This window comes from Gopherus evgoodei, chromosome 21 (assembly GCF_007399415.2).
Source record: "Gopherus evgoodei ecotype Sinaloan lineage chromosome 21, rGopEvg1_v1.p, whole genome shotgun sequence".
NCBI lineage: Eukaryota > Metazoa > Chordata > Testudines > Testudinidae > Gopherus > Gopherus evgoodei.
In genome coordinates, this window is record NC_044342.1 from 8915640 (window position 1) to 8929102 (window position 13463).

Here is a 13463-nt window from a genome sequence, read left to right on the forward strand (position 1 = left end):
AAATGGTTAGCTTGCAGCAGATGAACAATGTATAATGTTTTCTAAAATTAGCTTTTTCAACAACATATTTCATTGCATTTTTGATTTAAGATGAAAAGAAATCCATCCGTATTCACATTAAATGTAGATGAGTTTTTGTGATTTTAATGTGTGTTTCAAGCAGCAGTATCTATGACCAACATTTCTGAAACTTTGATGCCTTTTTCTGGCCAAAATTTCTATTTTAACCCCCCCTGAAAATTGACAAAATGTTTTCAACATTTTTGTGCATTTCATTTTGCAGTTTTTGGACACTACATCAACTGTAGCAGTGAATGGCATTCACATCAAAGTAACTGCTCAAGATTTGTACAGTTGGATAACTGATCTCAGAACAAGACCTGTATCCCAATTATTTTATTTGAGAAAATATTTTTCCTTTCAGCCTATCCCACAACAATCTCTGCACAGCCCCTTTCACCTCATTGTTCCTCAGGCTGTAGACTATAGGGTTCAAGATGGGGGTGATGGTTGTATACATCAGAGCCAGCACTTTGTTGCTGTCCGGTGAGTTAATGGACTTAGGTCTTAAATAGATGAGGCCACTGCTCCCGTAATACAGTGTCACCACAATGAGGTGTGAGGAGCTGGTAGAGGAAGCTTTGTATCTACCATCAGCCAAAGCCATCTTTAAGATGGTGGAGATAATAATAATGTAGGACACAAGGATGAGAGAAAATGGAGTGAAGTTGACCAGCATAGTAACTGTAAACAACTGCATTTCATATGAAGAGATGTCAGTGCAAGAAAGCTTAATCAATGAGAGAATGTCACAGAAGAAATAGTTAATCTGATTGGACCCACAAAACGGCAAGGTGAAAACCCAGGCTGTCTGTACTAGGGATACCATGTTACCACTGAACCAAGAGAGAACTACCAATGAAAGGCAGACCCTCCTGTTCATGATGAGCCTGTACCTCAATGGGTTGCATATGGCCACATAGCAGTCGTACGCCATTGCAGCCAGAAGGAAGAACTCAGAAATTCAAAGAAAGAGCAGGAAGTACATTTGTGCAGCACAGCCCACATAGGAAATGCTCCTGTTGTCTGAAAGGAAGTCCACTAGCATCTTGGGGATGGTGACCGAGGTGTAGCAGATCTCCAGGAGGGATAAGACTCGGAGAAAGAAAAACATGGGGGTTTGGAGAGCTGTGTCTATGGTGATGAGGATGATGAGGATGTTCCCCATCAGGGTAATAATGTAAATGAACAGATAGATGGAGAACAGGGGCACCTGCAGGTCATGGTGGTTGGAAAATCCCAGTAGAATGAATTCAGTCACCATAGTGAGGTTCCCCCTTCTTGATTCCTTTATGTATTTCATCAATGGGAGACAATAAATACCTAGATATCATGTGAAGAAATGACCTACTGCGGGAAATAAAGAGAAACAGTCAAAGACACACATTCTCCAATGGACATTCTATGAGAGTTGGGGCCTATGTCCTCAAAGATATTTCAGTGACTTACTTCCATTGATTTCTATGGGAGTTAGGCATCTAAATATCTTTAAGGATCTGTACCTGGGTTCTTTTCTGCCCCATGTGCATTTTTTTGGTGATGGTAATACAACGTTCAGGTCTGTATATTTGCTTGAGATAGACTTTTAGGTTTTGTTTAGCCATTTGAATTTTGAGGTCTTTAAAACACAATTGTTCATGTCTTACTACCACGTGTGAGCAAAGAACAAAGACACCATATGTTGCTTCTGCCCAGCCAGTTGGTATTACAGCCCAGTAAGAAAATATAAGGAACAGAGTTAAAGTGTTGCTGGGCATGGTGGGAGGTTGATATACAAATGTAGAATTCCTTTCCCAAGACAAGATCAAGTGACTGGTTTGGAGGAGTGAAGTGGATGGGCAGAGATATAAGAAACACTAAAAGCCAAAGAAACGGTGACCCTGGCTGAAACAGAACCTTACTCTTTACCCCTCCCATGAAATAAAAAAGAGATGGTACTGAAGCCTCCAAACTCACCACCCTCCAAAAAAGAACATGATCATAAATTGTAAGGCAGTTGTCCCCAATCATTTTGTGGCCAGTAGCATATTCATGTTTTCAGAAGAGCGTGGCAGGCGCCAACAATTTTTCAAGGCTTATTTTGTATTTGTACATTAAATAATATGAAAAACATCATATTTAATATTACATAATGAATCCATAAGATAAACGATATTACATATGAATCCATAAGATTAAAAAGGTAATTTTACATGTAAAAGGTATTAATTAAATTATTTGGCAATTACTCTTTCACCTTACCATGTGAATTTTCTCTTTTTTATCTACCTGTAAGAAAAAATTAAGTAGTTTTTACAAAATAAATATTATAAACAGTTTTCCTCATATTTATTTTAAAAAAGTAAAACATTGTTGATCTGCTGGTCCAAATATATTTATTATTCTTACTTTAACATAGATAGCTAGTTATGGTTAATTAAAAATATTCTTTGTATTGTTACTGATATCTGGATTTCAATAAACAAACAAACAAATATGAAAAAAAGGTGAACACAATTTAATCATACGTGCTTATCAGCACTTAGTGGAAAATAGGTATAATTACGTCACGTGTTTTTTCTAATAGAGTCAGTGATATTTTTGGCACTGCATTTCTTCAGCCAATTTTTCTTTGTTGGGAGAGTAGGATGATATTCCTGTTCATAAGCAATTGTCAAGATGGATATCTGTAAGCTGAGATCTGTATTTTGATTTTATGATGTGCATTGTTGAAAACAGAACTTCACATAGATAAGTGAAACTGAAATAAGATTTTATTTTGTATACTACTTTTTTTAAGACAGGAAACTTTTTTCGGTTAACTAGTTTCCAAAAGTTTTCATCTGTTGCACAGGATTTTAGAATAATATCATTTTGAAGGTCCAAAATCTCCAGTTCTGCATCTTCTGTTCTTACTTGAATGAGACTCACAATTGATGTAGCCATTTCTGTTACCTCCATTTGGCAAGTAAAAGGATTCACAAGAAAGGTTCAGTGATGGTGAACTGTTGAAATCTCCTTTCAAATTGTTCCAGAACTGTTTGAATATGGATAACAAATGGTGACGGGTTAAAATCACTATCACATACCATTTTCTTCATACTTGGGAAATGGATGAGAGACTTCATCTTCATATGTGACATCCACAAGATCAGTTTTGCTTTGAATGATTTTACAGAACCTATCATTTGAGCCACATGTTTGTCTTCTCCCTGTTTCTTCAATTAGGCTTAAAAAACTTGCAAGGATGTTACCTTTGCTCAGCCATCGTACTTCTGTGTGCAAGATAAGATCAGATTGTTTATCATCAACATCTTCCAACAGGGACTTAAAAAGTTGGTGTTGCAAAGGTTTTGCTCAAAGAGAGTTAATAATTTTAATAACAACTTTCATGATGTGTTGAAAAGAGAGAACTTTGATGCACAAAGCTTCTTGGTGGAGAATGCAATGATAAGACATAAAGTTTGGAAAGGATTCATTCATCTTGCAGAGTGCAATGAATCCGTTGGTGCTGTCCATCATTGCTGGTGCCCCATCAGTGGTGATCGCAGACAGCTTGTGTAGTGGCATACTAATTGGTGTTGCGTATGATTTGAATAAATTATAGATGGCCTCACTCTTTGTTTGCCCTTTCATAGGCAATACTTTTAGTAACTCTTCTTTTATGGTGAAGTCACTAAATATCATCCTCACCATAACTGCCAACTGTGCTGTATCCGATATATCTGTCAACTCATCAAATTGCAATGAAAGCCAGTCACATATTTCCAAGTCATCCTTTAGCTGAGTTTGTATGTCTCTTGAAATTGCATGTATCCTCCTCGTAACTGTGTTGTCTGATAACTGCAAGTCTTGAATTGCCGAAAAAATCTCACCCTTGTTAGGAAATCCTTGAAACAGGCAATCAGCACCAGTCAAAAATGCTTCCTTCAACAATTCACCATTTTGAAAGCTTTTTTTCTTCTTTGCGAACAGATGAGCAATTTTAAAGGAAGCAATAGTAGCACATTTAGACTTTACCGCTTGTCTAGTGAAAACAGATTGCTGGGCAGATAGAAGAAAATTAATCAACTCAAATCAAACCTTTCTCAACTCAGATTTAAGTGGTTGGCTAATATCAAAAGACCATAATTAGTTTGGAAATGGTGTTCGACATTATGTTTTTTTGGCACTGCAACAGCACCCCCACACAATAAGCAAACACATTTCCCTTTATTTTCAATAGAACAATGAGATTCTTCCTACCCTGCATTGAAATAATATGCACATTGTCTGTTATTTGAACCACTCATTTCATGGCAAAATGTTAAAAAAATAATAAATCGCAAAGCACAAGAAAACAGCAGTATCAGTGCAGCAGAAGAAAACACACATACAGGACCAGCTCCAGGCACCAGTGCAGCAAGCACGTGCCTGGGGCAGCACATGCTACGAGGCGGCATTTCCTCCATTCTTGGGACAACAGAATCAGGCACTGCATTGGGGACCACTGTTGTAAGGGGTGGGAGCATGGGTGTGCACTAGAGGTATAATTAAGCCTGCTTAGAAGGAGGAGGTGGGAAAAAGATCAAATAAAAGCTCTACAGGTGTTCAGACCTGTGGCTTATGCTTGCTTGACAAACCCAGTAAACTTCACTGCCTGCACTTTGGACTCTGGCCTTCTGCTTTCTGTCTGCATGACAAGAGCCAAGGGAGGATGAGGGGAAGCCCTAATACTTTTGAAAACTTTCCCCCAAAGTCATTGAGGCAAATTCTTCCTTCACTTCATCAAGTGCAAATCTTCTTTAGGCTCCTTCCAAAAACCCAGTCTATGTTGGCTGCCATTTCTGTATTGTAGATGTGGCCTGAAAATGAGAGAAAATGTCTCAAGGGAAAGAATCACCTCCACAAAGTTCATTGTTTCTGTGTAAAAAATCAGGACTGCCTGGAATGTGCCTTTCAGACAGACTCATAGACTCACAGACTTTAAGGTCAGAAGGGACCATTATGATCATCTAGTCTGACCTTCTGCACAATGCAAGCCACACAATCTCACCCATCCACTTCTATAACAAACCCCTAACCGATGTCTGAGTTATTGAAGTCCTCAAATTTTGGTTTGAAGACCTCAAGCTGCAGAGAATCCCCCAGCAAGTGACCCGTGCCCCATGCTGCAGAGGAAGGTGAAAAACCTCCAGGGCCTCTGCCAATCTGCCCTGGAGGAAAAATTCTTCCCAACCCGAAATATGGTGATCAGTTAAACCCTGAGCATGTGGGCAAGACTCACCAGCCAGCACCCAGAAAAGAATTCTCTGTAGTAACTCAGATCCCATCCCATCTAACATCCCATCACAGACCACTGGGCATACTTAATTGCTGATAATCAAAGATCAATTGCCTAATGAATTGCCAGAATTACTCACAGACAGACCAATAGAAAATCAGACAGACAAACAAGAAGACCAACAGAAAGCCAGATAAGTCAATAGGTAGATTGACCAATAGACTAATGGGTAGATGGATACATTTCACTGAACTATTTTGATTTTATCCTCTTTCAAATTCCTTTAACCATCTCATCTTCTTTCCTGCTATATTAAGTATGAACAGTGGTTGATTGTTGGTAGTCAGGGCCGGTGCTTCCATTAGGCAACCCTAGGCGATCACCTAAGGGCTAGGATTCGGGGGCGGCATTTTGCTCGCTCCCCACAGGGCGTGAGGGAGCTTTGGGTTCCACTCCCGTCGCGCCACCGAAGAAGACCCTCCGCCGACGAGCCATGGAAAACAGCGGCAGACAATTGAGCTACCGTCGACTTTTCCAGAATGACTGCCACTGTCGCCTGCAGCATTTCAGCGGAGGGTCCTTCTTCGGCCATGCAACATGAGCAGAATTGGAAGCTCCCGCAATATGCCGCCCCTTCCTTTCCCCCGAATTCTGCCTAGGGCACCAGAAACCCTGGCACTGCTCCTGTTGGTAATAGTAAGAAATGGATTGACTACACAATGTTCTAATTGGCACACTGCATAGACTCTCAGGGGACACAGAAAAGCTACTTTGAAGTAGATAGAGCTACATTGATTTGCACGATGAGTATTTTCCTTCTTCTCAGTGAATCCAAAAGAATAATACTGAGAGCCTGAAAAAACCAAACTTCCCTTTCAGTATGACTGGTGGAATTTTAATGCACCTACGGGCTTTATACTAAAATGTTAGAGAAGATGGACATGTTGCTTCACTTCTTTTTGCCTTTGTGTCTCCACCTATAAAAAGGGATGATGATTTTTACTTATCCCTCAGTAGAGTTGTGGGGCTAATTTCATTAGTATTTATAGTACCCTTTGAGTTTCTGAGATGACTGTTCCTATGGAAATTCAAAATGACATTCTTATCATTGAATCAAAGATGTTCCCAAATAACTGTTGATCATTCAAATTCAAATAGAATTGATTATGGTTGAATAATATATGGGCCAAAGCACATTTTGATTTTTTGGGGGAATATGTTAAAGAAAGGGTAATAGAAAACCTGAGAGAGTACAAAGAGAGGTAAAAATCTGATTGTTTTTTATTTGGGAAAAGACTTAAAAGATCTAAACTATGAAGAACTTTTCAAAGACCTGGAGTATGTGACTGCAGGATTGTAAGGAAATGTGACTGCTGTGTACAGAGAAATAGAGCAGGGTTTCTCAAACAAGGGTTGCCACTTCTGTAGGGAAAGCCCCTGGTGGGCTGGGCCAGTGTGTTTACCTGCTCCCTCCGCAGGTCCGGCCAATCGTGGCTCCCAATGACTGCAGATTGCTACTCCGGGACAATGGGAGTTTCTGGAAGTGGCAGCCAGTAAGTCCCTCAGCCCGCACCACTTCCAGTAGCTCCCATTGGCCCGGAGTAGTGATCTGTGGCCAGTGGGCGCCACGATTGGCTGGACCTGTGGTTGGGGCAGGTAAACGCACCAGCCGGGCCCACCAGGGGCTTTCCTGAAAGAAGTGGCCACCCCTGTTTAAGAAACTCTGTTCTACAAAAAAAGTAATAAAATTTAATACAAACTCCTAGTTGCTTAAAGTTAATTATCAGGTACTGGTATATCTCTTTGCAATTACCACATTCTGCCCATACAGAACTATCTCTGTCTCATTTTCTCAAGTTGTATGTTCTGGTTTGCATTGCTTGTGGAACATGTTTTTATTTATTTATTTATTTGAAATGCATTAATGCCTAGGAGCCCCGAGCATGGACTAGGACTCCATTATGTTATGCTCCTGACAAAGCCTGAACTAAAAAAGACAGCCCTTGCCCCAAAGAACTTGCAGTCTAATTACATCATTTCCCAATCTGTATACCTGATGGAAGATTTTACATTACTATACAGAGCCTTAGCGGTGGCTAATGTCAAGAACTTCCAAAGATGGGCACCTATTTAATTGCAGTTTTAAATATCTGTAGGAAAGCCAGAAAAATAAATACTGAAGGGATCAATCCCCAGCAGGTGAAACTTCTTTCTTTGAAATGACACCACTTGAGAACATCCCCCAGGTTTCTATACAGAGACAGTTCAAGTCATGGGAGCAAAAGCAACATGCCCTCAGATATGTTTTCAGTCTATGCAATAGTGAATGCCAACCAGAATGTAGCTAGATTCAAAATAATTTCCTCCTACCTCCAGCTCTCTCTGCTCAGCTCTCTGCAGAATGAATGTGCTGATATCTATGGTCTATTTCAGTCCCCTTATATGACCTTTGGGGTGGAATTATGCTGCAGCCACTGTGCCCCATTCACTGGGGGATTTACACCTGTGTATTCCCACTGTGTCTCTTTAATTTGGTGGAAAAAGTTTGCAGTGAAAGGATTTTCAGTGGAAACTTTTGTCTTTTTTTTGCTTGAGAGTTTCTGGAGTTGATTCTCATTCACATTATATGGACTTCATGTGGCTTTGTGAGTGTAACAGAGCCTTGGGGTGGATGTCAATGTCATTTAAGTCCATTTTCAGGCCCTTTTCATACTGCTAAAATGGTACAAAGCAGCCTCTGTGTCAATGAGGCTCCGGTCAGCTAAGCTGAATTCTACTCAAGGCTTCAGCTACACTAGAAGCTGGGGGAGTGGTGTCAGCACAGTCTAGCTGAATGAAGTATGTTCCCTTGGGGTCTGAGTGGCTTTGTACTTGAGGTGACTAGCACACGGCCACTTGCCACTGCCCATGCTACTACAGCTACACTGCTATTTCTAGAATGCTAACTCAATGACAGCTTAGCACAAATATGTGTCCACGGGCTGGGAATCACACCTGTAGCTCCAAGGGCAGACGTAGTCTAAATGACACAGGTGTGAATCTAGATTAGGGCCTCGCATTGCGAACCAATGAGTGTGATCCAGTGAGAGACACCTGTTGGCTTCACAGGGCTTCAGAGCTGGCCTTCAATGGAGAACTCAAGTATAAAAGCTATGTGGAATGCCATTTACTTGGTAGTGACTACCCATAGTGGGAAACATTACTCCAGGGAGGTAATTGTCACAGATTTGTGGATTCCAAGGCCAGCGGGGACTGTTCTGATCATTTAGTCTGAGCTTCTGTATAACCTGGACCAGAGAATTCTTCCAAAGTGATTCATCTTTGAACAACAATGTACTTTAAAACAAAGCAAAGCAAAGCATCCAGACTTATTTTCAAAATGGTCAGTGCCCTGGTCCTGCAAACACTTCTTACCAAACTTTGGCCTCATTATAGCAAAGCATTTTAGCACACAACTCACTTTAAATCTGTAAGCAGTTGCTTTAAAATCAATGGGAGTTTAACACATGCTCAAAATATGCCACTGAAGCATCAGTTGAAGGCTCATTGAATTCAGTGAGGCTACTCATGCTTAAAGCTCCACACACAATTTACCAACTCAGGGTAATAGTCCCCCTATACATCTAGGTAATTCTGTGGTCTTCACCATTGTAATATAAGCACCTTCAGAATAATGAACAGATTTTATGCTGACCACACCCTTGTGAGGGAAGTCAATATTATTACCAGACATAGGTGAAAAACAAGGTATGTTTGTGATGATACATTGCTTGAAACAGGTGGTGGTATAGTAGGGGAGTGTGCTTCAGTTTGCTGCTTTCTCTTATTATTCATGACCACTGAACAATAAGGAAGAATAAGTGATGCAGCCAGGGTCACCCAGGGAGTCTATGGCTGAACCTGGAATGTAACCAGGGCTTCTGAATTTCACTCCCTTGCCTTTCGATTGATTGAAATATGAGGGTTCTCCACCATAACTTATTAAATGAAAGATAGGGACAAATATGAATATTTTAACTGTTTTCCAACTGGAGAAAAGTTAGCAAAGGAGAGCAAAATGTTGGATAAAATCTCTTATGCACACTCTTTTTATAGTTTAAAGCAATAAAAGTATGTGATTAGCATATTGCCATTGAACATCAATGGGATTTGAGCACCTAAATGCCTCAAGCTCCTTTGGAAGCTGAGCCACAATTGATACACTGTAGAATGTTCTTAGCTAAAATGGAAAAGTAAAACAAACATCATAAGCAAATCTTTGTCAAATTATGGACCAGTTGACACCCACCATGGCAAAGGTGGAACATTCCTTTCCGTTACAGCTGTGATTCGAATTCTGGAAGCACTAGGCATGTGTGTGCTGCTCTCATGTGAAATGTTGAGTTCCATGAGGGGCTCTGATCTGGGTGTAATTTCTCTTAAAATTACTCTTACTTCTGCTCATCCTATCTGAAGGGTCAATGAGATTTGGGAGGTAAGAGATCCTGAGTTTGAGTGCTATGCCCTAGTGGCTCGGGAAGGGAAGGCACTGATTAAAGAGAGCAGCTACAAGCTATAGATTTCCACACAGCTTCAGTTTCACCTTTGTTATCTTCTTTACCAGGAATCTAACTTTGGTGGGAACAGAGGTAGACCAATGTGAACACTTTTGCTAATACTCTATGCTTATACTCTGAACATTGCTCCAAACTATGGATTTGTTGACACAAGAAAGTTCCATTGGTTGAACTTCAATCATTTTCTTGCCTAAAACTTGTGCATAAGCCTCTATGGAAACTCTTATTTCAGGTTAAAAATTGTGAATTTAAGTTTAAATTAAGCCTTTGGCTAAAATGAAATAAGTCTGGCTTAAACCAAAATAAAAGTACCCACAAGTATCAATATTAGTTTACCCAAATCAGTCTGAATTCACAGCTGAAGTCAAAAACGCGTGCAACTATCTCTTGTGGACTAGTCCCAGTGGATCACTCCTTAATCTCATTTAGAAGACACTTGTTCTTTTGGAAGAAAAAAAATCAGGTTTCACTGCATACTTCCTGTATCCCTTGGTGTATTTGATTCATACAATTGTCGTTACATGTTGATAGATGTTTATCTGCATGTGCGTGTTCTCTCTGTGTGCCGCCTTAGTCCTGTGCAGACAGCTGGCATGGCAGACCTTGAGCAACCTGCCCAATGACGACAAGATCCGTTAAGAGATGAAGGCACCCAGCCAGTTTTATTATCTATGAAGCATGGTACTAGTATCCTGCAGACTCTGCCAGACCACTAACACGTGTATGGCCATAACAATGAACCAGCTCAGTGAATGGTGGGCCTTTCTGTTCCTCCCTAGGCCAGACAATGATACTGCCTCTGAGATACATCTTTATACCATGATACAAACAAGTTTCATATTGCCCCTCTGGCATAGTTACTGCCCTTTGACATGGCTAGTTATCACCCATTACTTTGTACATGTTGGTTCAAACAAAACATCTCTATTGTTTACTGTCATCCTGACCTTATCTTTAAGGAAGGGTCAATGTTTTCCTGTTATCCTTGGAGAATGTTTTTATACCATCCTCTATATTGGAATGTTCTAGTACCACTTGATATTGGGATGTATTTGTGTGAGTACTCTGTGCCTAGCACTTCATAGGAATGTGTAATGTGTATTGCAACAATAACAGCCCTGTTCTTGCAGATTCTGTGAGCAGGTCCTGCCTCTTGCTCAGAGCTTGTCTTTGCTTTATTCAGTAAAGCTTTGACTTCTACTTTAGCCCAGGCCTCCAGCCTCATACCAGGCCTTTGATACAAGGGCTTATGTCTCAGGTTCTCTTCCTTCTGCAACAATAACTGTTTCTGTTATCTTCAGTGCCTGGATACACACTTTGCTGATTGAGCATCACTGGAACAGAAACAGAGGAAGGTCAAGATTTTGCCAACCTTATTTACGTTGAACAATGTTATTCTTCACGGTAGTCAATGAAATCAAGGAAGCTGGAGTTACACCTACCTCTAGAAGATAATCTTGTTTGCCATTAGGATCTTCATAGGGCTGACATGTTTGTGTATCGTCCGGTCCTATGTGTACATCATCTCCACCTTCCTGAGATATACTCTACGAAGTGGATTCTGAAACTTTTTCCCCCTACACATCTCACTTGACCATCTTCCTCCTGTTCTGCATCACCTATGTTGGGCACATCTCCAGCTTCTTCCTTGATAATACAGGGTGTCGTTCATGTTTTGCGACACACTGAACCCTTATAGAGCTACACCCTGAAGAACCAGGATGTGAAAGTGGCATTGAGAAAAGTCTTGATGGGGAAATTGTATTTGCAATGAAATTGTCAATGCTTTTATGAAGACTCTGTGAATATCACCTGGGAACTAAGGGACTCTCCTTTTCTTGTTTGGTTTTCTACTCTCTGTTTAGTAGAAATAGTGAAAAAAATTACAACAATAACAAAAAAAAAATTAGCATCATTTGGTACCTTCAGAGGTTCTCAGTTTTTTTTCATTTTTAGTGAAACTTTGTATTTTACCTTATTATCTATTATTTACATTCATTTTCAACAATTTTACATGAACTTTTATTCAAAATCATTCTCAAAATGGTTAGCATACAGCACATAAACACTGTTTTCCAAAATAAGATTTTTAAATAGAATTTTTCATTGCAATTTTGAGCTGAGTTGAAAATAAACCATGCATTGTCATGTGAAATGTAAATGCGTTTTTTGTGATTTTCCTCTTTTTGTTTCAAACAGCTACAAATATGATAACCATTTCTGAAACTTTGATGACATTCTTTAGCCAAAATTTCTAATTTAAACTCAAACAAAAAATTGACAAACGTGTTTCATTCTGCAGTTTTTGGACAGTAGTTCAACTGTAACTATGAATGCTACTGACTTCAAGGGAACTACTCCAGATTTGTACATTTGAGTTACTGATATCAGAACAAGAACTGTGCCCAAATTACTTTCTATGAGAAAATATTTTTTTCTCTTCATCCTGTCCCCCAGCAGTCTCCTCAGAGCCTCTTTCACCTCCTTGTTCCTCAGGCTGTAGATAAAGGGGTTCAAGGTCGGAGTGATGGTTGTATTTATCAGAGCCAGCACTTTGTTAGTGTCTAGTAAATGAATGGATTTAGGTCTTAAATAGATCAGGCCACAGCTCCCATAATACAATGTCACCACAATGAGGTGTGAGGAACACGTGGAGAAGGCTTTGTGTCTTCCTTCAGCTGATGCCATCTTTAAGATGGTGGAAATAATAAAGGTGTAGGACACAACGATGAGAGAAAATGGAGTGAAGATGACTAGTATAGCTGCTGTAAACAACTGCATACAGAGGGATGTCAATACAAGAAAGCTTAATCAATGGGGGAATATCACAGAAGAAATAGTTAATCTGATTGGACCCACAAAATGGCAAGGTGAAAATCCAGGCTCTCTGTACTAGGGACACCACATTACACCAGAACCAAGAGAGAACTGTCAAGAAAAGGCAGACCCTCCTGTTCATGATGAGCCTGTACCTCAATAGGTTGCCTATGGCCACATAGAAGTCATATGCCATTGTGGCTAGAAGGAAGCACTCAGAGATTCCAAGGAAGAGAAGGAAGTACATTTGGGCAACACAGCCCATGTAGGAAATGCCCCTGTTGTCTGAGAGGAAGTTCACCGGCATCTTGGGGACAGTGACTGAGGTATAGCAGATCTCCAGGAAGGATAAGATCCGGAGAAAGAAATACATGGGCGTGTGAAGGGCTGGGTCCATGGTGATGAGGATGATACGGGTGTTCCCCATCAGTGTAATGGTATAAATGACCAGATAGATGGAGAACAGAGGCACCTGAAGGTCATGGTGGTTGGACAATCCTAGTAGAATGAATTCAGTCACCGTAGTGAGGTTCCCCCTTCCTGATTCTTCTGCATGATTCATCTGTGGGAGACAATAAATACCCAGATAACATGTGAAGAAATGACCCACTGCAGAAAATAAGGAGAAAAGCTCAAAGGCACACATCAAAGTCAGGCTTTCAACTCCCATGGCCATTCCATGGGAGTTGGGCTGAGATCATCAATGGTAATTTAGTGGATAACTTGCCTTGATTTCTAGGGGTTTTAGGAACTTAAATACTTTTAATTATCTGGACCTCGGTGCCTAA

General features: G+C 40.3%; 2 pseudogenes; both read right to left on the reverse strand.

Moving 5' to 3' along the window:
* Nucleotides 1-391: 391 nt before the first annotated feature.
* Nucleotides 392-1363, reverse strand: LOC115637922 (annotated as a pseudogene).
* A 2033-nt stretch (nt 1364-3396) lies between these two features.
* Nucleotides 3397-13237, reverse strand: LOC115637923 (annotated as a pseudogene).
* Between the last annotated feature and the right edge of the window lie 226 nt (nt 13238-13463).